The sequence below is a fragment of the Canis lupus genome, chromosome 35, assembly GCF_011100685.1.
Source record: "Canis lupus familiaris isolate Mischka breed German Shepherd chromosome 35, alternate assembly UU_Cfam_GSD_1.0, whole genome shotgun sequence".
Taxonomy (NCBI): Eukaryota; Metazoa; Chordata; class Mammalia; order Carnivora; family Canidae; genus Canis; species Canis lupus.
The window spans coordinates 4,441,845-4,464,551 of record NC_049256.1 but is presented as its reverse complement, the minus strand read 5'-3'; the positions used below and the strand labels follow the sequence as shown (position 1 = coordinate 4,464,551).

The 22,707-nt window shown below is 46.8% G+C and overlaps 1 long non-coding RNA gene across 1 annotated transcript; it reads right to left on the bottom strand.

The window, feature by feature from the left end:
• Nucleotides 1-9,355: 9,355 nt before the first annotated feature.
• On the bottom strand, nt 9,356-20,488 carry LOC119867602. The gene is made up of 4 exons (XR_005384111.1): nt 20,339-20,488; nt 16,891-17,183; nt 13,736-13,822; nt 9,356-9,488 (listed from the first exon to the last, which is right to left on the bottom strand). It is a non-coding gene; the product is annotated as an uncharacterized LOC119867602 (long non-coding RNA).
• Nucleotides 20,489-22,707: the final 2,219 nt, after the last annotated feature.

Sequence of the window (22,707 nt, the reverse complement as noted above, 5' to 3'; positions counted from 1 at the left end):
AAATAGTGACGATATGAGTTAATTCAGTATTATCGGACAAAGATAAGGTAGGAATCCTCCAAATCCCCCTCATCTGTAACTCTGTCCTGAGGAACAAGTCACTGTGCACGGCTAGAGCAAGGAGACCACTAAGTGCTCCAAATGTCCTTTTATTAATGAACCACAAAGGATTAACACTAATATACGAACCGAACAGCTTTGATGACCGCTTGGGCTCAGAGCACTTCTGTCCACATGCAGATTCGATGTTCGAACTGTCGTTTTTGTTCATCGTCGATTACTGAGCCCACCACATACTAACATTGCTGCTTGGTCCCTTTCAAATTTTATGCTTGATCTTTCCCTGAACGTGTGAACCTCCCAGACAATGTCACCCCACCTCTCTGTTACGACAGGAAAAGACCCAGTGGAGCTTAGTAGAAAGACTTTCCTTGAACACCCACTGTTCTTCAGGAAACTGAAGGGCGACGCCTAAGGTAATTTATTTTTCTTTTTTTGAAAAGTACCTTCGGTAAATGGAAGTAAAGTCATTTGCATGTTGATGTCACTTCTTGTTAACATTAACAGACTGGGAATTGAGTCCTTGTTTAGAATGACCAGTGGGCTCTTTGGAGAAGAGACGTATGATGTCCTCTCAGTAAGTCAGACCTCATGACTGATCAAAAGACTTACTATGAATTTAGCAACACTGTCAGTAAGCGGCAGTGCTTGAGGGGTTTTTTCTCACATGACTCAACTCTATGACACGAACTGGCTGCCCCCAAAATTCCATTTTGTAGTAGTTACAGAGTTAGTGCAGATGTCACACGTTGAAGAGCTTAGCCCCCCCAAGACTGCTCCCTGAAGTGGGCATGCTAGCCCGAAATGGAGGGCCCAGGAGGCTTCTATTTCTGCCCAGGTGACTACAAATTACAAGTTCCCATGGCCAATCCCTACATTCAGTAATTTATCACATTACTGATCAGCTATTGGTTTCTTAGGAGGGATATCACGGCATCGGGCAGAGTGTATGGGAGAGGGGCACAGAATTTTCTGGGCACACCACCGTCCCAAGCTCCTCCACGTGCTCCTCAGCCTGGAAGCTCTCCAAACCCCGCTCTTGAGGGCTTTTTATGTAAGTCCGATTGAGTCATTATTGGACTCAGTCTCCAGCTTCTGGTCCTTTCCCCAGAGGTCAGAGGGTGGAGCTGGAACTCCCCACCCTCTAATTGCCCATTTTAGGAGCTCTGTGCCAGGAACTGGGACCGAGAATGATGACGATGATGATGATGATGACGACTAATATTCTCTGATGGTCCCACACCCTGAATGAAACTAACTCCGCAGGGAGCCTGGAAGGGGATGGGATGACTGGTCCTGCTCCGATGCTGAGTGAGCTCCGCGGGACCTTGCAGGGTGGAGGCCGGGGCCACAGAGGCCACGGTAATGCAGCCACGAAGCAGGAGGGACGGCGGGACGGCCCTTGTCGGGCTGAGCCTCTCTGCCCTCTGTCCAGGTGCACGTGGCCTGGTCACCACCGCCACCGTCCGTGCTCCCTGAGATGTGCTCCTGGATGTGTGGCCCCTCGAGATTGTTGGGAGGCAGCTCCCTTGTCAGCACTATGTTTAGGATTTTCACTTCTCAGGACAACAATCAAGTATTTAGGAAAAGAAGGCTTTCATCCTGGGTTATCCTGGGTCATCCTGGGTCCTCCAGGGACCTTCCAGATGCGGTGTAGCCTCCACCCGAGGCTCTGCGGAGGCCCCGGGCCCAGGCGAGGCGGCCCTGCTTCCAATCACCTGGGGTGGGCCAGGGGTGGGGAATCACCCCAACAGGGGCGGGCACCTGTTGGGCCGGGTCCCCGGAGGCACCGGGCCGGCTTCCCTGGGCTTGGCTCAATTTAAGGGGCGCATCCCACGCTGATTTGGGCTCCAAAGCCGAAGACACAGAGAAAGCTCCTGCCCGAGGCCCGCCTGGGCATCAGGTGGGGCTGTCCTGCGGGGCCCCGGTAGGACGCCCCACTGCACCCCAGGTCCTGGGGCAGAGCTGGGGGTGCGGCCTGTCCCCGTGGAACCCCCGGACTCCCACCCCGACATGCACCCTCCATGACTGGCCACGTTGGCCCTCGGGTGGGACAGCGAGCATCCTCCTCACCACCCCAGGCCCCTCTGTTCCCCCACCTGGGGCAGCGGGAGGCCCTCCACCCCTCCCATCCCTTCATAAAGCCAGGTACAGCTACAATCCACCTGCCTCAACTTGCCCTTTTAGTTTAGAAACATTTCTCTATGTAGAAATGATTCAATATTGCTCTTCTGTTTATTCCTAACGCCTTTTTAAGACCATTACAATCCAGGGGATCCCTGGGTGGCTCAGTGGTTTAGCACCTGCCTTCAGCCCAGGACGTGATCCTAGAGACCTGGGATTGAGTCCCACGTCGGGCTCCTGCATGGAGCCTGCTTCTCCCTCTGCCTCTCTCTGTCATGAATGAATAAATAAAAAATCTAAAAAAAAAAAAAAGACCATTATCATCTGCCCTCTGGCAGAGATGAGAGGCAGCCCAAACTCTCTGCGCTGTATCTTGTCAAGAATAGTTTCAGGCACCTGAAAACTGAGGATTCCTGTTTGCGAAGTCGACTACTAGGCACGAGAGCCGTAACAGTTTGACAGGCTGGTCCCCAGCTCATGATATGTTCTTTATACGCGTTATCACTGTGCCTGGGCCCAAGTTCTACTTAGACCTCTTTATTGTCTTTCCTTTTTTTTTTTTTTAAATTTTAAAGATTTTATTTATTTATTCATGAGAGAGACAGAGAGGGAGAGGCAGAGACACAGACAGAGGGAGAAGCAGGCTCCATGCCGGGATCCAGACATGGGACTTGATCCTGGGTCTCCAGGATCACACCCTGGGCTGAAGGTGGTGCTAAACCGCTGAGGCTACCCTATTGTGTTTCCTTTTTGAAAAAGACAACCTTGTAGAGGTAGTGCCTGCCGATTCAATTGGATCATTGACACAACGGGCCCTTGTCGATGCTGTATACTTCAAAGGAAAGCAGTCCAGGCAGTTTGATGAAAAACATACGGAAGAAAGTTTTTTAAAATTAACAACATAAAGCTATATTGACCTGTGCAGAAACTGTCTTGAGACACGGGCCTGTTGCTTTGAGCTTAATTGTGTCCCTTTGATTTCATGTGATGAAGTCTTAACCCCCAGCACCTGAGAATATGCACTATATTTGGAGGTGGGATTTAGAGGTAGCTCTAGAGAGGAATCAAGGTAAAATGAGATCAGGTGGGTTGGCCCCTATGTCAGGAAATTTGGACACAGACACATGGAGGGAAGACGATGCTAAGATGAACGTGCAAGTCAAGGAGAGAGGCTCTCAGCGGGAACCACATCTCTGACACCTTGATCTTGGACTTGCCACCTGAGCCCTGGGAAACAATAAACTTCTGTTGTATAAGTCTGTGGTAGTTCGTGAAAGCAGCCACAAGAAAGTAATTTAAATTTTAAAAATCGCTATGATTTCTTTTCGGCTTCTAAATGAAAATGAGTGCTCAAACACCAGAGCAGTCATGTGAGTATTCTGAATCAAGTTTATATTTTGAATAAGACCTTTTGCCTTCCTCTTTAGTCATCTGGTTATGGTTGCCTAGTTACACCTGTTTTCTTTTAGAATGAGAACAGATGGGGCACGTGATGGTGATGGATCAGCAGCTGGGGCTCTCACATCCTGGGTAGAGGTGGAGCTGCCCCATGTCTCTGGGGAGCTGAGCATGGCCATTCTGCTCCCTGACACCGTGTCAAGGGGGATCTAAATGCCACGAGTCATTGCTTGTTGTGCTCTTCTAAAATAGACCCTTCCCAAGCACCAGTTCTTGGGGGTAAGAGATGGATCAAAAATTAAATGCAACTGAAGTTGTGGCAGAGCAAGGACAACTCTCCGGAGGGGTGTGGGGAAGTGCCTCATCTGTCTGCAAAACTCCAGAGCAAGCCATCCATATTGAGGGTGACAGATATGTCACCCTGGAGCCAGGCAACCCCGTGGCCCTGGCCCTCTGGTGGAGACCAGAAGCATTGTTGAAATGTGCTACGAACTGTGAAAAACATGGAGAGAAGTCAGATGTGGTCCCGTTCTGCAGAGTCAACCACATATGAAAGAAAAGCAAACAAAAAAAAAAAAAAAAAAGAAAGAAAGAAAAGCAAGTCTACGTGTAATGCAAGGTAGAATGTGGTAATTCACCAGGCACAGGGTACTTTTACAATTTAGAAAACACTTTTGAAAAAAAAAAAAAGAAAAAAAGAAAACACTTTTGATCCATTTCTGTGTTTGATTTTATAACAGCTCAAGGCCCCAGGCGAAGCCAGAACCATTATCTCCATTTTACAAATGAAGAATTTGGGACAAAAAGGTTTAGAAACTTGTCGAAGATCGCACAGACAGTAAGTGGCAGGGCTGGGACGAATTCCACGGAAATGCCTTATGGGTTTAATTCATAAAGATCGGTTGCTCTTTTTCTGAAAATTCACTAGTACACAATTAGCTCCCTCCTCATATAAATTATCTATTTTATCATAGCACAGACTTTCTGGATCAAGATTCATTTGCATTTTGAGACGAGCGGAGACATACTTAGAACAAAGCCTCTTAGCACTTGACAATTACTCAAACGCCAGCTGCAAAACTGCAGACAAATTCAAAGGGATATATGTACCTTTATGCTTATTGCAGCATTACTTACAGTGGCCAAGCTATGGAAGCACCCCAAGTGTCCATCCATAGATGAGTGGATAAAGGAGAGGTGGTTTATATGTATATACATATACACAATGACATATTATTCAACCATAAAAAGAATGAAATCTTGCCATTTGCAACAACGTGGATGGATCTAGAGAGGATAGTACTCCGTGAAATAAGCCAGTCAGAGAGAGACAAATACTATATGATTTTACTCATATATGGAATGTAAGAAACAAAACACATGAACAAACAGGGGGTGGGGGTGGGGGTGGGGTGGGGAGAGACAAACCAAAAAACAGACTCTTAACTATAGAGAACAAACTGATGGTTACCAGAGCAGAAGTGGGAGAGGGATGGGTGAAATAGGTGATGGGGTAAGGAGGGCACCTGTCTTCGTGATGAGCCCCAGGTGATGCATGGAAGTGTTGAGTCACTATATGATACACCTGAAGCTAGCATAACACTGTTAACTATACTGGAACTAAAATTAAAAAAAGAAAAAAGCTGCAGATAGGCTCAAAGACTTAGGCCAAATTCTTCATGATTAGATTCAGAGTAGCCAATAAAACATAAAAATACAACCAATTAGTAATTAGTAACTATTCAGTTATTTGAAATCAACTTGACCAGCATCTTAAACCAGCTTTTGGGATGGGAAACTCAAATGTTCTTGAACTGTAACTCCATTTTTATCTGTCACATACAGCTAAACAGCTCCCTCCAGGGCCCACGTGACTGATGGGAGGAAATGTCAGGGCGCTTGACCTGGTAGGGTTTCCAGGCGGTGGCAGCAGGGCCTGGATTGGGGGCCACTTACCCCTAAGTTAAACTGTTGACATTATTTTCTAATGTAATTATATGTAGAGTCGTAGAGTTAGATACACTGAAAAAAATGGACAGAGAATACTTTAATTATAACATTTAGGCTCCTCTCCCACAAAAGAAACCATATAACAATGTTTTATTTATAAATCCTATAGTTAACTTGGAGATAGCACAACTACATTACATTGTATTTTTAAAAGCATCTGTTTATTAAATACAAAAATTTAAAACATATCATAATGCTTGCATTTCTTAATTTAAAAAAGAGAGAGAGAGAGAGAGAAGACTCCAAAAAGTGATATTGGCCTGGGCCTTGTCTGAACCTCCGTGAAGCCCTACCTCATGGACAGAGGACTTTGTGACGCCACAGTCCTGGGTAATTATATGGGAAAGCAGGGCAGAGTGAGTGACTGGCCCACTATCGAGACCCTACGGCTCTTTCCTCTTTACTTCCAGGTGGAAAATGAGCTTCCACATGGAACACTCTGCAAGTGCACAAAGCCAGGAGCAATGGACAACAAGGGAGAGTGCAGTATGGGGTCTGTTCTTGGCAGTTAGGGAATTACCAATGCTTTTGACAATACAAAGCCTACAAAGCCTGACTTTTCTGGAATGTCATCCAAGACAGAGCTGTCCCTGTCCAAGTTTCATCCTCTTTGGAGGTCAATCAGGAGGGCACAGCAGTGGCTGTTGTGACCATTGCAGCGGTCACAACAGGCAAAATGCACAAACCCCAAAGGCTGAGTACAGATCACCCATTCATTTTCTTCATTTAGCACCACAGAATAAAGAGCATTCTGTGGAAGTTTCTCCTTTCCATAAGCCAATTACTTCTGGCTGCTGTGCTGTATTTATTCTTCTCTCTCCTGTTATAATACACACGTTTTGGCCTCAGCCCCACAGCAGCTCATTTGAAGTTCTGAGCTCAGCCCTCTATGATACATGCACTTAAACTTTATGCCGTGATTTTCAAACAACTTTAGGATGTTCTGGGGGTACCTTGGTAGTTAGAGCAGGAGTGGAATGAACATTAATTTGGGTTTAGAAAGAAAGTGACTGTTCTCAGTTTAGAGGAGCAAACGACTATTGAGTTTTCTCTACAAAGGGTTCATCTTCAATCCCCTGAATGCCTGCCTGTCTGTCAGCATTCACACCTTGACCCTTACAAAGGCTTCCAGTACTTCAAGCCACCTACTCTTTCATCTCGGTAGTGACAATTTCCTGTCCTCTGCTTTCAGGATAAAGATCCCAGATAAAGATGCCTCTGTTGTTTGACCCTTTGAAACAGCTTGAAAGTGCACTTGAGACATCTCTCCTTCTGCCAGATGATGTGGAAGGATAAAAGGGCTGATGTACTTATTTTTGAGAATTCTCTGACCTAAGAGAACTGTAAGAGCTAACAGAACTTCCTGAGCTGGTTCACTTGGCTGGACTCTGTTTCTTCTCTCAGGAGTAGCCATTATAATCCGCCCCATGGATATGTCCTTACTTAGCATCCTGGTGGGCAGCGTGGTCATGCTGCAGCACATTCTCAAGAGGGAAGCCCTTGGCCAAGATCACTGCTTGGCATTGGTTCTCTGTTCTCTTTAAGGCATGGCATCTCTAAACACAGCCTTACCAGAATAAGAAATAGGGGAATTGAGGGCTGTTTGGACACCCACATAGGCAAATAATTGGCTGTAAGTTGTAAGAAGAAACTACAAAGGTGATTTTACCCAGAGAGGGGAGCAGTTTGATTTCTGTAGAGTAAGTTTCAGACTAACTTTTAAAACTGAACAGGAAATTGTGTGAATTTTTTGGAAATATCAAAAAATTTGAAGGTTGGCGTCCACACAAACTTTCCAATGTCGACATCAGCTGTAAGTATCTCACTCTCAAGGTTACTAAGTGGCCTCAGTTATTAGGTAGATTGAAGATAATGAAATGAAATTGGGAAAATCAAGGGGGTTTTAGTTGAGGAATTGTGACTAGACATTTCTTGCCTGGTTTTAATATCAAGGAGTCTGAGGGACTCTCTGCATGCCTCTCTCTCTCTCTCTCTTTTTTAAGATTTTATTTATTTATTCATGAGACACACACACACACACACACACAGACAGAGACAGAGACACAGGCAGAGGGAGAAGCAGGCTCCCTGCAGGGAGTCCGATGTGGGACTCGATCCCCGGACTCCAGGATCATGCCCTGAGCTGAAGGCAGATGCTTAATCGTTGAGCCACCCAGGCATCCCTCTGCATGCCTCTCTTGGTTAGAAGTAATATTACTAATGAACAATTAAGTAAATGGATGGTGGATGGTGGGAACAGGTTTCTCATTGTTGGAGTGGGAGAGTTACAGGCACAGAAACCTGACAAACACTACCTCGGCCCGGTGACTGAGGTCAACATCAACAGTAATAAATCCTATTAATAGCATGTATCCTTGAGATGATTTGATGAGAATGGCACTTTATCTCTGTGATCTTTCTCCCAAAAGCCCATCACCCCTGTCTAATCATTAGAAAAATGTCAGACAAATCCCAATTGAGAGGTGTTCTACAAAATACCCAACCAATACACTTCCAGACTGTTACGGTCATCAAACCGAAGAAAGTCTGAAAGCTGTCATATCCACGATGAACCTAAGGACTAAACATAATGTTTTGTCCTGACTGGGATCCTGGAATAGAAAAAGAACATTAGGTAAAAACTAAGAAAACGTAAATCAAGTATGGACTTTAATGATGTATCAGTGTTGATTCATTAGTTGTAACAAATGTACCACATTAATGTAAGACGTTAACAACAGGGGAAACTGTGCTATCTGTACAACTTTTCTGTAAATCTAAAACTATTCTAAAAAAAGTTAATTTCTTTAAAAAAAATGAGAGACTTAGGAGACATATCAACTACTAACAGTGATACTAGCTCTCCTAGTGTAATAAGGAAAGAAAAAACTAAAAGGCATATAGATTGGAAATGAAGAAATAAAACTGTTCTTTTTCAGACCTACAAATGGCCGAACGACAGATGAAAAAAAAAATGCTCCGCATCACTGGCCATCAGGGAAATACAAATCAAAATCACAATGAGATACCACCTGACACCAGTGAGAATGGGGAAAATTAACAAGTCAGGTAAGGACACATGTTGGTGAGGATGCAGAGAAAAGAGAACCCTCATACAACTGTTGGTGTGAACTGGTGCAGCCAGTGTGGAAAACTGTGTGGAGGTTCCTCAAAAAGTTGAAAATAGATACCCCATGACCCAGCAATTGCACTACTGGGTATTTACCCCAAAGATACAAATGGGTACCTGCACCCCAATGTCTATAGCAGCAATGTCCTCAATAGCCAAACGATGGAAAGAGCTCAGATGTCCATTAACAGATGGATGGATAAAGAAGATGTGTCAATTATAGCTGAAAGAAAGAAGGGAGAGGAAGAAGGGAGGAAGGGAGGGAGAAGGAAGGCAGGAAGACAGGAAGGAAAGGAGGAAAGAAGGCAGGAAGGCAGGAAAAGCTAGATGGAGGGAGGAGGTATCCATGTGCCTTGTTAAGAAGTTTTCATGTTATTCTGAGTAAACTTGAGAGACACTAAAGAGTTCTAAGTAGGGGGGGTGGAAATCAAATAGAAAAAAATATCATTTAAAACAGCATTTCTGAAAAATTTTGATCAGATAATAAGAAAATGTCAAAACTGACATCCAGGAGAATAAGAGGAGTATGGCTTCAGGGGTGAGATAATAGCCCGGAATAGAGAAATGGTCACTAGAATAAGGAAAATGGATGAATTGAAGAGTTTTTACAGAGAAAAAATATCCATATGACACGTTTATTTATTGAATGTTTTGAATAGGGCAAAGCAGTAATTAAATCTTTGACAAATATTCCCAGGTTCCCAGCATCTATAGATCGAAAACTTTCCAGTTTTGTTCATGCTGTGTCTTCATTATCTGTGGTGTCCTAGAATTAAAAAAAAAAAAAAAAATGTCAGGAGTGTAGTTTTTTAGAGCACAGCAGTGGGCTGGATCACCTAGGGGAGATAATAAAATGAGAAGACGCAAAGGCTAGGACAGAACCAGGAGAGACAAAACATAAATATATTAACTATCAAAGACCTCTGACCCCGTTGGTTTACACTACCCTATATTTAATGATCTCAACACAAAACTACCATAGATATGCTGAAATCTATCACCAGTAGATGGTACACACACAAGGTAAAGTATATGCCAACAAACATTTTCCAGAATTAAATGTGAAATGTAGATTTCAAGTCAGAATCATTGTCATTCGAAGATATATTACGATTAATATTCATGTATCTGTGTTCGTGGTATCTAGTTTCCCCAACATAATGTCATTCACACACATCTTTCACGAAGATTACTCTTGTGTTAAATATGATATACCGCAATTCGTTTTGTTCTGTATAAACCAAGTGATTGGAAATAAACTACAATATCATATATTTTTTAAAAAATGATTTACTTTTTGCACCTTCATAATATGTAAAAAAAAATAAACTATGCCAAGCCCACTGAAATACGCTGAGATACTACAGGGCATATAGCACAATTCCGCCAAAATTAACCCACAACTCCGTGTGGGTGAATGTGACAGCACAAAAGCCTGAGGGCAGATCTGTGGGAAGTAAAAGAGATAGTTTTATTCCAGAACATGTGCTGATGTCCAACATGTCTGAGTTGATAGGTTATTCTGCATTCTTTGTAACCTGACTTCACGTGCAAAATAATTTCAAAGTGCATCACACACGCAGAGAACGTGACCGCAAAGGTGTTCTTCAGGGGGATGATAGTCTTATTTATCTTCTGTTTGTAACTTATTTGAGGATGTTTTACTTCCATATATTTTCTTGTGGTTGTCTTTTGCTTTACGGAACCTCGAGCTTTTTAGGGAGACATAAATAATACGCAGAAAATTATAGCATTCAAAAGTATAGAATCCTGTGAATTTTCGCTCATCGATCTAACTCGTATAAAAAAAATCCTCAGCTCAAGAAATGGAACATGAACCACACCACAGAATTATCCTTCCAACCATTGTCACTCTTCCGTTCAGGGTTGTGCTGATTTTGATCATTGCTAAGTTAGCTTAGTTTGTTTTGGAACTTTTTTGTTTCAATGTAAGCCTACTGTTTACACAAACTTATGGTTGGCTTTTCCCCTAAATACATTACACAAGAAATTCCTCTATATTTTTTTAGTTCAGTTGTAGTGTATTCTCATTGCAGCATACCATTGTATCCTAGAAATATGCCGTTGCGTAAATATACCTTGTGTCTGTCCATTCTACTGCTGATAGAGACCTGCATGGTTTCCATTTGGGTCCATGACGAACAGTGATGTTACAAACACTCATGTAGTGCAACTATGAGCGGATTTCTATTGGAGACATCACCATTAGACATCCTATGATTAACACAGAATTTACGCGAGGTACACGAGGGCTTGCATAATCTTCAGGTGATGGATTAAGAACCTGAGATTCCCTTTTAGTTTTGTCAACTGTTTCCTTTGCTGTGCAGAAGCTTTTTATCTTGAAGAAGTCCCGCTAGTTCGTTTTTGCTTTTATTTCTCTTGCTTCTGGTGATGTGTCTAGCAAGACGTTGCTGCGGCCGAGATCAAAGACGTTGCCGCCTGTGTTCTCTTCTAGGATGTTGATGGTTTCCTGTCTCACATTTGGGTCTTTCATTCATTTTTAATTTATTTGGTGCATGGTGTGAGAAAGTGCTGCGGTTTCATTCTTCTGCACGTGGCTGTCCAATTTTCCCAGCATCATTTGTTGAATAGGCTTTTTCCTATTGGATATTCTTTCCTGCTTTGCCGAAGATGAGTTGACCATAGAGTTGAGGGCCCACTTCTGGGTTCTCTATTCTGTTCCACTGATCTATGTGTCTGTGTCTGTGCCAGGACCACACCGTCTTGATGACCACAGCTCTGTAGTACAACCTGAAATCTGGCCTTGTGATGCCCCTGGGTCTGGCTTCCTTTTTCAACATTCCTTTGGCTATTTGGGGTCTTTTTTGGTTCCAAACAAATTTTAGAATTGTTTGTTCCAGCTCTGTGAAAAATGCTGCTGGTATTTTGATAAAGATGGCTCTTATCCTGCTGGTGGGAATGCAAACTGGTGCAGCCACTCTGGAAAAACTGTATGGAGGTTCCTCAAAAAGTAAAAAAAAATAGAGCTATCCCCTGACCCAGCAATTGCACTAGTAGGCATTTATCCGAAAGATGCAAATGTCATGATTTGAAGGGGCACTTGCACCCCAATGTTTATAGCAGCAATGCCCGCAATAGCCCAACTATGGAAGGAGCCCAGATGTCCATCAACAGATGAATGGATGAAGATGTGGTGTACACAAAAAATAGAATACTACTCGCCCATCAAAAGGAATGAAATCTTGCCATTACAATGATGTGGATGGAACTAGAGGGTGTCATGATAAATGAAGTGTCAGTCAGAGAAAGGCAAATGCCGTATGATTTTATTCATATGCGGAATTTAAGAAACAAAACAGATGAACATAAGGGAAGAGAAAGGAAAATAAAATAAGATGAAAACAGAGAGGGAGGCAAACCAGAAGAGACTCTTAACTACAGGGAACACACTGAGGGTCACTGGAGGGGAGGTGGGTGGGGGACGGGGTACCTGGGTGATGGGCATTAAGGAGGGCACGTGATGTAATGAGCCCTGGGTGTTGTATGCAACTGACACTAAAATTTACCCCTGAAACTAGTAATATACTGTATGTTAACTAAATTGAATTTAGAAATTTAGGGAGTGGAGCGGGGCTGTGCCCTGACTTTTTCCCTCATTAGCTACTCTAGCAGAAGTGTTTTGGGGTTTTGGGGATCCTCCCCTCTCTTCCCTGCTCAGGAGACAGCCTCTTGTCTCCTCTTCTCCGTTCCATATCCTGTTTGCTGTGCAGAAGCTTTTTATTTGAAGAAGCCCCAAGAGTAGATTGGGACTACTATAGATACCCCCTCCTGTACCTTGACATTGCCCTTTGGGGGTTTCACACACTCTCACCTCCCATCACCAGCAACTCAACAAGGCGTTGAGTTTAAATCACCTCCCAGGGTATTCGAAAGACGACTTGACGCGGTTGATGCAGATCGCACCCTGTTGTCCTGGAACAGTGCGGTCAAGGAGGCTTTGGCTGAGGATTAAACATACCGGCTTCATGACGAAGTGTGGGCAGCGGGCGGTGTGAACCGCGATGACACACACGGAGGCAGAGCCAGGGAACTCTGACCTACCCAGCCGGGGCTCCTATGCTGTGTCCTTAGGCTTTGTTATTCTTACGCTGGGCAACTGCGGGCAACAGTCTCTGAGCTTCTCTGTTGACCTTGTGTCTCCAAAGAATGAGCTGGACTGGACGATGGGTGAGGACCCCTGCAATCCCACCATGACCCCGCACGCCTACGCTGTCCTGAGTTCCCTGCCCTTCCCGGACGTGCCAGTCTGACCCAGAGAGTCGGGGCCCATGAGTTTAGGCGTTTAGGCGTGGTATCAACCAAACACATTTGGTCTACGCCCGGTTCCTGCCCGGGAGCTTCGAACACCTGTGGGGGTTCCTGAGTGTTCGGAGCGTCTCTGGTTCTTCATGAATAGTGCCTTTCAACCTTCTTGAGTGTATGCTGACGGAGTGACGCATACTAGGCCTTTAGAGGGTTTCAAGGGAGCGGTTGGCCACACCAGGAAGACCAAGCCTGGGATGAGAACTTTGGAACTTTCAACACCTTCCCTCCCCAACCTGTGGGGAGGGGAAGAGGATCAGAGGTGGCCTTCAAGTCACATGCCCAGAGGGCGCCGGGGTGGCTCAGCTGGTTAAGCATTTGCCTTCCCTTCAGCTCAGGCCATGGTCCCAGGGTCCCGGGATCAAGCTTGTCATGGGGGGGGGGGGTCCCCTGCTCAGTGGGGGGGTCTGCTTCTCCCCTCCCTCCTCCCTGCTTGTGTTCTCTCTCTCACACACACAAATAAAATCTTAACGAAAAAAAAATCACATAGCCAATGATTTTGTCAACCATACCTTGATGAAAACCTTAAACAATGAAATTTGGAGAGTTTCCGGGTTGGTGAATACGCTGAGGTTCTGGGAAGGTGGTGTCTTAATTTTAGCTTGTGGCATCTACACAAACTGCAGGGTGTTCTTGTCCGAATGAACGGAGTTGCGGGACACCTACCTGCTGGTGTCGCAGAATTGTCGTGTTGGAAGGTGAGTGGCGGCAGGTATGTCCACGGCTGGAAGAAGCTTCCTCTGCAGAGATGACCTGTGGGATGCAAAAATCTTTAAAATGACACCTTTCCCTTTTTTTAATTTTATTTTATTTTATTTTATTTTATTTTATTTTATTTTTTATTTATTTTATTTTATTTTATTTTATTTTATTTTAATTAATTAATTTATTACCTTTCCCTTTTTAAAGATTCACCTATTTATTTCAGAGGGAGAGAGCGAGCGGGAGCGGCAGAGGGGGAGGGAGAGGGAATCTCAAGCTGACTGTGCGCTGAGCGCCGAGCCCCGGGGGGTGGGGGGGCCTCCATCCTATGGCCCCGCCACCCTGATCTGGGCCAAAAGTCGGGGGCTTAACGCACTGGGCTCCCCAGGCGCCCAGACAATGATGCCTTTCTGATCGTGGTTGGAAATAGGGAAACGTGATAAAAAGAGAGTGCTTCAGAAGATGAAAGGAGTTGCATACTTGGTGCTGCTTTTCCTGTAAGGGAGATGTCAGAAGAGGTCGGGAAGGGCGCCAAGGGCCTGGCCCGGCAGCAGGGCGGGAGCCACCCCTGCAGGCAGGCCTTGTGCACGCCCGGCCCTCCGCAGGGCCGGCCCTCCGTGGCCTGTGGGAGACAAGGCAAAAGGAGCACTGACCTCCTCGCTGCTCACAGCCCACTGACACGTCCTGGCAACATGCAGATACCCTTCCTGTAGGAGCCCCGTCGCCTCCGGGCTCAGGCTTTGCTGAGGGCAGCAGGGATCCAAGCCCGAGCCCCACCCCAGGACCTGGGAGTCTCCTCTGACATAGAAAAGCCCTTTGGAAACATCCCGTTTCCACCCCCAAGATGCAGGTTGGCGACCCCCACCCAAGCATGGGACCCGCCCATATCCACCTGAAGGGTCTCCTGCATCAGGGTTTATTAGGAATAAGTGACCTTTTCCCAGCAACAGCTGATCCCCTCAAGGTCCTGGAGACCTTGCTTCCAAAGCATGTTGGGGTTTGTGCCCCCAACAACGCCCCGGCGCAGCTCTTTCTTCAGTGACGAGTGCTTTAAAGCTTTAATGAACCACCTTTCTGCACCCGAGACGTCCCCAGAGATCCCTGCTGGCCGCGGTGCACCGTGCACGGGAGGCTGCCGGGACCTGCTCCTGCCTCTGCCCGCGGCCCGACCCGCTGACCCAGGCCCTCGGCCACGGCGGCCAGAACTTGGCGGTCAGCCCGTCAACTCCGCAGCCCGAGCTTGCTCGTCCCGGCCCTGGAGGAGATGCCGGCGTGGGCCTCGGCCACGGGGCGCCTCGTCCTCCCCGCGGACCTGGCGTCGCCCCGACAGCCGCGCTGCTGAAGCACCTGAGAACCCTCTCGGTCCCCAACCTCAGGAGATGCGCCCCCCGGAGTCCACGCAGGCTCCCAGGTGGGGGACTCCAGCACCTGCACCCCCATGTGATTTCCACTTTCCCCTCAAGGACAGGAAGGTCTCCCTCCCCAGGGGAAGGCTCGCACCCTCGGCTCTGAGTCCCTGTTTGCTGTTGAAAGTTCAATAAAGTGTTGTTGTGTTAAAATGCAAAAAAAAAAAAAAAAAGCTGGCCCTGGGCTGGGAAGAACGAGGCGGTGGGGCGCCAGGGGCAGCGCCAGGCCGGGGCCTCCAGCCCTGCGCCACTGCGGAGGGGGGCGCACCCCCGGTCTCTCTCCCCCGAAGCCCGGGTACGAGCGTGCCCTTACTTGTGCCAGTGTCACTAGTGGGTGAAGTTAGAGGCTGTGATGCACGGGGCAGGCTCTCATCTGTGTCAAACTTCCTGTCACCATACTCGTCTTAGGTGTCCTCAGTTGTGGGTTTTTTTGTTTTTTATTTGGTTTATTTATTTGAGAGCAAGTGAGCAGGTGCATGAGCAGAGGCAGGGGCGGCTGAGGGAGAGGAAGAGAGTCTCCAAGCAAGCGGACGCCCCCCAACCTGGAGCCTGACACAGGGCTCGAGCCCAGGACCCTGAGATGTGACCCGAGCTGAAATCAGGAGCAGGCCGCCCGCCCGCCCGACCCTGAGCTTGGCCACTGGCCGCCCCGGAGCTCGGGGCGCTGAGGGTCTGGGCGCGTGGACGGTGCAGCCGGGACCCCGGCGGCCGGGTGTGTCCTGGTCCCCGGCAGGCCGCCCGCAGGGACGTGGGGCTCGGTCGCCCGCTTCCCTCCTGCCCGTTTCCTCTTTGAATTAAGCGAGTGCAGTTGCTTTCCAGATGCCCAGCGAGCAGCCCCCTGGGTGCCCGGCCCTGGACGCGGCCTTCACAGCCACGCCGGCGCGGCAAGCGCAGGCCCTGGTCTGCCCCCGGTGCCCCCCGGTGTCCGCGGACAGGGTCTCTTGAAGGCCGACATCTAAAGCACCTGTGTTCTGTCTACCGCGTCTCCCGGTTGGTTGAGGCTGACAGGGGGGCCGCGGGCCTTCCCCGGAGCCCCGAGCGGCTGCGCCTCCGGGAGCTCACCCCGCGACCTCGTGGAGGACCCGTGTCCCCAAGTGCGCCTGGGAGCGGCTGGCGCCCTCACCCTGGCCCGGGCACGACGGCGACAGGCTCGGTAAATGCCTCCTCCTCAGTCCTCGGTTCCCGGGGCCAAGGTTTTGGTGCCATCTCGTGCCACGAGCGTCACCTCGTGGCTGTGCTCAGCGAACTGCGCTGGTTTACACTCCTGCTTGGGCTCGTCTCCAGGTCACCCAGAGCTACTCTAACCTCAGCCCGGAGGCCTTGCCTTCCCCTTCCCCCTCACCGAGGACGGCACTGGGCCCCACACCACCTGCTCACACAGCGCTGCTGTCCGGGCTGTGGCCTTCGTCCCCGTGTGGAGCTACGTGGTTAAAGATGCGTTTATGTATCTTAGAGGGAGACCGAACAGGAGAGAGTGAGTGTGCGCGCTGCGGGGAGAGAGGGCCCGAGGGAGACGCGGACCCTGAGATCAAGACTTGCATGCTGGGGATCCCTGGGTGGCTCAGTGGTTTAGCAGACTCTCCGCTGAGCACGGAGCCCCACGCGGAGCCCGATCTCATGACCCCGGAACACAGTCTGAGCCAAAACCAAGTGTGAGATGCTCGACCAACTGGGCCACCCAGGCGCACCCAGGCATTTTCCAACAGTACGTACCGAACATCCTCTACGTGTTAGGTGCTGTGCTGGAGCCCGGGGATATGGCGGTGAAACACGGGTCCAAGGGCCATCGCCGTGATGGGACAGTTTGTTGAAAGAGACAGACGATGCCTTCATAAGTGGGGTCATTTCCGATGGCGACGGTGCTGGAAGACAAGCAGAAAGCAACCGGGAACAAGAACCGAGGCCCAGTGGCCGGGGTTGGTGTCAGCGGAGGTGGCGCAGCGCAGAGGCCAGCCTGGTGAGGAGTCCCCCGTCATTCCGGGACGAGGTAGGAGCCTGACAATGACCTGGAAGAAAGAGGGCCTTCTAGTCTGAGACACTGAGAAAAAGGATCTATGAAATGAGGGGGAAAGAGAAGGAGGTGAGGTCAGGTGAGGTCAAAGGAAGTCGCTGCTGGACGTGCGCATTTGTAAGAAGAGAATAATTGTATGGAAATCTCAGCTCTCGGAGCCAGAGCAAGGGGATCTGGTCTAGCGGAAGAAGTGCGTGCGGGAGGCCTCCTGGTCCTGGACGGCTCCGCAGCCCCCTGCATGTTTCATGGCAGTGACATCCGGCCCTCTGGTGGACGAACCTGCGTCCCACAGCTGAAATTTTTTTTTTTTTTTTTTACATTTTTTTTTTTTTACTTTTTTTTTTTTTTTTATGATAGTCACAGAGAGAGAGAGAGAGAGGCAGAGACACAGGCAGAGGGAGAAGCAGGCTCCATGCACCGGGAGCCTGACGTGGGATTCGATCCCAGATCTCCAGGATCGCGCCCTGAGCCAAAGGCAGGCGCCAAACCGCTGCGCCACCCAGGGATCCCCCACAGCTGAAATTTTAACACTGGGTTTGTTCCTCTATTTGGCGGAAAATAAAGGCCCTAGAAGACCCTTTGAAGGGTTATTTTTCTTTAAAGATTTTATTTATTTATTCATGAGAGACACAGAGAGAGGCAGAGACCCAGGCAGAGGGAGAAGCAGGCTCCATGCAGGGAGCCCGTCGTGGGACTCGATCCCGGGTCTCCAGGATCACGCCCTGGGCTGGAGGCAGACGCCAAACCGCTGAGCCACCCAGGCGCCCTATTTAATACCTTTTCATACATTCTAAGCCATTTGAGTTTTCTCCTTTGAAGTGTTTTTTTTTTTAATTTTTATTTATTTATGATAGTCACAGAGAGAGAGAGAGGCGCAGAGACACAGGCAGAGGGAGAAGCAGGCTCCATGCACCGGGAGCCCGACGTGGGATTCGATCTCGGGTTTCCAGGATCGTGCCCTGGGCCAAAGGCAGGCGCCAAACCGCTGCGCCACCCAGGGATCCCTGAAGTGTTTATTCAAATCGTTTCCCCCCTTTTTGTCCTAGTTTTTAATGTGATTTGCATAAGTCATATACATGCACGCACAAGTGATACCAGTCTGTCCATCATATGCCATTCAATTCTCATTCAACTGTGTGGCTTGCGTTTTTGACTCTCCTAATGATATCTTCGTAATAAACAGAAATTCTTATTTTTAAAGCAGATTTATTCATCTTCCTGTATAGTAAATGTCTTCTTCCTTGAAAACCCATGGGAAAATCTCCTACATTTTCTTCTAAAACTTTATTTAATTTTATTTTTCAGAGTACTTTTCATCGATCTCAAACATCCATGGAATTGACTTTTTGGTATGGTATAAGGTAAGGATTTTTTTTTTCTTCTTTTTTTTTCTTTCTCTCTCTTTCCCTTTTTTAAATTTTTTTTTTTTTTAAGTAGTCTTGACACTTGACATGGGGCTTGAACTTATAACCCTGAGATCAAGACTTGCATGCTGGGGATCCCTGGGTGGCTCAGTGGTTTAGCGCTGCCTTCAGCCCAGGGCCTGATCCTGGGTCCTGGGATCGAGTCCCATGTCGGGCTCCTTGCATGGAGCCTGCTTCTCTCTCTGCCTCTCTCTCTCTCTCTCTCTCTTTCTCTGTGTGTGTATCATGAATAAATAAAAAAATCTTAAAAAAAAAAATAAAAGACTTGCATGCTCTACTGACTGGGCCAGCTAGGCTCTCCTCTGTCTCTCTCTTTACTTCTTACATATAGATATTCAATTGTCTCTACCACTTATTAAGTATTCCACCCTCTCCCCATTGACACCTTGCCATTTCTGTCATCTATCAATATGCAAAGGTCTGTCCCTGGACCCTTTGTTCTATCTCATTGATCTGTCATCTCTCCTTGCACCCATACGACACTGTTTTAATTATCACAGCTTTATAAGTTCTGGTATATAGCTGGGTGTGTCCTCTTGCCTTGTTCTCTTGCAAGAGTGTTTTGATCAATAATTAATAACAACAACAAAAAAAAGGGTGTTTTGATCATTTAAAACACTGTGCATTTTTTTTAAGATTCTACTTATTTATTCATGAGACATACAGAGAGAGGGAGAAGCAGGCTCCACACAGGGAGCCCAATGCAGGACTCCATCCTAGGAACCCGGGATCATGCCCTGGGCCGAAGGCAGGCGCTCAACCACTGAGCCACCCAGGGATCCCCAACACTGTGCAAATTTTCAAATCAGCTTGCCTAGTTTCACATGCACACATACACACATACATGCTTCCTTTGGAATACTGTTTGGGATTGAGATTTAAAAAATCAGTTAAAGTTAAACAGCCACCTTTGCAATAGTGAGTTCCACTCAATGAACATGACACATTGCTTCATTTAGATTTTTAAAAAAAATTCTCCTAATAATGTTTAAAAGCTTTCTGTATAGAAGCATTTCCTTTTTTTAATTTTAATTTTTTTAAACATTTTATTTATTTATTCATGAGAAACACAGAGAGGAGAGAGAGAGAGGCAGAGACACAGGCAGAGGGAGAAGCAGGCTCCATGCAGGGAGCCCGACGTAGGACTCGATCCCGGGTCTCCAGGATCACGCCCTGGGCTGAAGGCGGCGCTAAACCGCTGAGCCACCCGGGCTGCTCTAGAAGCGTTTCCTGCTTGATTTTTTGATGCTACTTTAGTGGTATCTTTCCTTTAATTTCATTTTCCATCTGTTGGCAGTTAGTAGAAATACTGATGTTTAGTCCCTGTGTTGCTAAATATGCTTGGTAAATCTAAGTGGAGAGTTGAATAAAATGATTAGGCTCTTATCCTAATGGTCACAGATACAGGATACTGCCCTTAATGGATTTAGGATATATCTTTTCTTCCGATACAGAGGAGTATTTACAAAAGTTGACCATCATGTGGATCCTAAAGAAGTCTGGAAACACTTCCAAAGATGAAACTAATATAAAGGTCACATTCTCTATCCACAGTACAATTCTCTAGAAGTCAGTAACAGACACAATTAGTTCTCAAACATCTACTGGTGCTGCTTGGAGATTTTCTCCTGGGTTTTATGAATCTGGCTGTGGATCTTTGAAAGATTTATACTGCATCTCCTTGATGTGTGCCCACATGTGAGAATAGAGGGGAAGGGCTTCTTACCTGGATTTGGAGAGCTGTGTGTTGCTGGATGTGGGAAGGCAGGAAGAGCACGGGGTTCACTAGCTCACCTGGATCCCTTGGGCATAAGCCGCTGACCGCAGTTAGGGGTGGACATGCTGGGGGCCATGGCAGCCAGCTTCAAGCCGCTTGATCCTGTGGCAGTGGAGAAAGAAGAAACAGGAAATAAGATAATCACATACATCTGACTTTTTTTTTGTTACTACTTCTTAATAATTTTTATTAAAGTATAACACACATGCAGAAAAGTACAACCATATGTGTACAACTCGGTGCAGTATCACAAAATGAATACACCTGTGTAACCTACTACCTGTGTCAAGAAGTGCCACATCATCAGTACACCGGAGCCCTCCCCACCCCGTCTGCTGCGAAACATGACCCTATGTGTTAAAAATGAAACTTGGATGTGGTTTTGTTGGCTGTGGCAAGACATGGAAATGAGAGTCATGAAGGAAGTCTATTATCCCTAAAAATAAAAGGCAAACCATGTCACGCCATGCCAGACCATTGCAGGACCTGGGAAGCACAGGTCGTCCGGGAGGCAGGAGGCGAGAGGGTAGAGGATGGCCTAGAGCCTTTACTGGGGTTCTTGCAGGAAGGAATGGGCAGGGCAGGGTAGCTACACTAAGAAAACTTAGGATTGGGTAGTTTAAATAATTTTTCTGGGCTCTGGGCTATTCAGGTGGTCTCCAGTTGTCCGATACCTGGCCCGGGGGTGGTTTAGGGCAGGGGGAGCACTGGCTTGAGGGATGAGAGTTTGACAAAAAAGAGCATTGAGAGTACGGCCACCGGACTGGTGGGTTTATATATCAAAGTTCCACTATCAGGGGAATCACTCGCTCTCTCTAGGAATTAGTTGGCGCTGGTAGGGGCAATCTCTCTGGGAGCAGGGCCCCAAATTCCAGAGCACCAAGAATACAGAAAATAAGAAAATACAATCAGTAAAGTACTCCTCCCTCCCCGGAGAGATCGTCTTTCCTGACTTCAAACACCACGAATCAGCTGTGTTTCTGAACTTCCCGTGACTAGAACCATACCCTTTGGCATCTGCAGTCTTTTGTTCACAGGTGTGTTGGTGAGATGGAGCCGTGTTGTTGTGTGTTGTTGTAGTGTGTTCATCTCCACCGCGGTATATTATTCTGTTGTATTAATTTAATCTATTCTTCTGTTGATGGGCATTTAGGAGGCTTCCAGGTTGGGGTTCATATAAAGGACATTGGTATGACATTCTTTTTAAAAAGATTTTATCTATTTATTCATGAGAGATACAGAGAGAGGCAGAGACACAGGCAGAGGGAGAAGCAGGCTCCCTGCGGGACTCGATCCCAGGACCCCGGGATCATGACCTGAGCTGAAGGCAGACGCTCAACCCCTGAGCCATCCAGGCGTCCCTGTTATAAACATTCTTGTACACATTTCCAGGGGCACACACTCACACCCGGTTCCTTGGGTGTATTCCTGGGGGTGAAACTGCTGGATCATAGTTAGGGTAAGCATGTGTTTGAGCTCAGTGATACGCCCAACACTGTCCAAACCGGCCGGGCGCCACCGGTGTATGGGGGCATCTCTGCGCGACCTTGACAGTGGCCACGCAGTTTAAAGAGTCTAAAGCTACAAGTAGAACCCTCCACTGTTATTCAACCGAAGAGTTACTTTGTCTTGACCTTATAGAGCAAATGTGTTGATTTAGGAAATGGGTTTATTTCATATCTGACCCACATTACTAACTCCAGGCTAGCACAAATGCAAAATGTCAGGAGAGAAAATAAAAAATCAGAACGCTTTTTTTTGGTTTGTATATTTCAGATTTTTTTTTTTTTTTTGTATTTCAGATTTTAATTTAACACATTTTCAGTGCAACTTTGCGCTCTTGACTTTCTCACCTCGGCCTCTTAGCAGAAGCTACCAAATGGTTCTCTAGTTCTGTGAGAAATGGTGGAGAGCTTACCAGATTCCATCGAATCACTTCCACCTGACTGTGATTGCCTTTCAAGAAGTGCTGATTTCTTTATTCTAATAAACTGTATGGCAGCCTACAATCCTAGTTCTTTAACTCTTGCTGCTTTTTTATATAACAATGGAGAGTATTTTTATTACTCATCACTGTGATCTTTTTTTGCTCCTTTTCATTATAAACAAGTTCTGACAGTTGAAATAAATCTACAAATCCATGCATATTGTATTATCCCTACTAATAAAACAATAGGGTGTTTTCCTTTGTTCCCTTTACGAGTTGAGATTTGCAAAACAAACAAAAACAAAAGCACAGGAGAAGTTTCATGGATGCAGAATTATTTTTTTTTAAGATTTTATTTATTTATTCATGAGAGACACAGAGAGAGGCAGAG